This window comes from Etheostoma spectabile, unplaced genomic scaffold, assembly GCF_008692095.1.
Source record: "Etheostoma spectabile isolate EspeVRDwgs_2016 unplaced genomic scaffold, UIUC_Espe_1.0 scaffold00002932, whole genome shotgun sequence".
NCBI classification, from domain to species: domain Eukaryota; kingdom Metazoa; phylum Chordata; class Actinopteri; order Perciformes; family Percidae; genus Etheostoma; species Etheostoma spectabile.
In genome coordinates, this window is record NW_022602970.1 from 6,292 (window position 1) to 8,323 (window position 2,032).

Below are 2,032 nucleotides of genomic sequence, written 5' to 3' on the forward strand. Positions count from 1 at the left end.
TCTCTGATGACTGTAAGATAATATGTACATGTTTCCAGAACTGTATCTTCTGATAGACATAAGGCCACTTGGGTTGTCTCAGGCTGCTCTATAGTCTCCTGAAGAAGGATAAATCCCAGAGTTAGTTCCTCCAGATTATTTAAGCAACAAACGTCCTGGGTGGACTTGAACCACCATCCTTTCAGTTAACAGCCGACTGCGCTGACCTATTGCGCCACAGAGACTGCATATGTCTGATGTTTTTTATTTCTGATTCTGATGTAGAGATGGACAAACGACTCAAAAGCATAGCATAATACTTCTTGCCGGGACATAACAAGTAACAGTAAAAAAAAAGAGGTCGGCGAGATAGAGTTCAAGACTCTATTTTCAGGACACTCAAACTTTGTCTCTCAATTCTATGAATTCTATGCATCCAGGCCAAGTGTTTTACCATTTCATCCACTACGGGCCCCTAAGGACTTTACATGTGTTGACAATAAAGATGCTCACAAAACGCTGCACTTGGAATTGGGTTTGCGTTTCTCATGCACATTCATGTCCTCTTAAATACAAAGAACTGCTAAGTTCTTTATTCCCAATATCAACTCTTAGACATTAGTTCCAAATGAAAATACTAGTTGTCAGAAGTGGATTTGAACCCACGCCTCCAGTGGAGACTGCGACCTGAACGCAGCGCCTTGGACCGCTCGGCCATCCTGACTGATCCAACAATCTGATCTTCAGTAGGACCCGTCTCAAAAATGATGATATAGTAAATTAAATGACATGTCTGACGGGGCGCTACCTATACCATCCAAAGACTGAGACCAACCATTGCAATGTCTTTGTTGCCTTGTTGGCGCAGTAGGCAGCGCGTCAGTCTCTAATCTGAAGGTCGTGAGCTCACCCTCACACGGGGCAGGTGTTTTAAAAAAACTAAAAAACACTACTGCTGCTAAAAATACAGTGACAGGTGGTTGAACACAAGCACATGAATGGAATTTGTCATTCTTTGGTTATTTCTGAGATTGATACAATGAAGGAATTATTTAAGAGTGGTAGCAAACCAATGAAAAGGGTTATAGACCATAAATGGTATGTCCTTGGACATACTATCCAAGCAGGGAGATGAGTACAGAGATGTGGGTGCTAGCAAGATGGATGTAGGTTGCCCATTGTTCATTTAGACTTACCAACAACATTGTTATGATACAACCTGCTTGAAAAACAGTCAAAATTCTTTTTAAAGACTTGCGCATGGAACACACATGATATGATAGTGTCATGAGTGATAATCAAAAAGAAATTTGATGTGTATATGCAGTTATTAAAAAGAAAGTTGATGTGTATATGGTATTGAATATGATATGTATATGATATTGGTGAGTTTGCAGGTGCAGTGAACATTTCCATGGTAACAGGGAGTTCCACCAATCAGATATGTCACATCAAAGGAATGCTTTTGATCCTTTAATGCGGATCAAAGGTGCTTACGATGTTCCATCTACACCATTTAATGCATATACACATCATCTTTCTTATTGATTAAAATAATTTAATGATCCCTCAGTGGGGAAATTGCAATTTACATTCAGTTACTAATCACACACAGGGCTGAATACACACATGTAGGACCTATTCATGCACACATGAGAGAACTGCAGTAAGGACATTTGACCCTGACGTGATTTGAACACGTAACCTTCTGATCTGGAGTCAGACGCGCTACCATTGCGCCACGAGGTCTGCTGATTAATGCATGTACACATCATCTTTCTTTTTGATTAATGCATATCTGTTCTTTTTAAGGCATAGAAATTTGATGTGTTTATGCATTAATCAAAAAGAAAGTTGATGTGTATATGCATTAATAAAAAAGAAAGTTGATGTGTATATGCATTAATTAAAAAGAAATTTGATGTGTATATGCATTTATTAAAAAGAAAGTTGATGTCATAATGAATTGTGATGATGACATAATGAATGGTCATGATATAATAGAAAGAAAGTTGATGTGTATATGCATTAATATCAAAGAAAGTTGATGTGT

General features: G+C 38.2%; 1 non-coding gene across 1 annotated transcript; it reads right to left on the reverse strand.

The window, feature by feature from the left end:
* Nucleotides 1-1,656: 1,656 nt before the first annotated feature.
* On the reverse strand, nucleotides 1,657-1,728 carry trnaw-cca (transfer RNA tryptophan (anticodon CCA)). The gene has a single exon. It is a non-coding gene; the product is annotated as a tRNA-Trp (tRNA).
* Nucleotides 1,729-2,032: the final 304 nt, after the last annotated feature.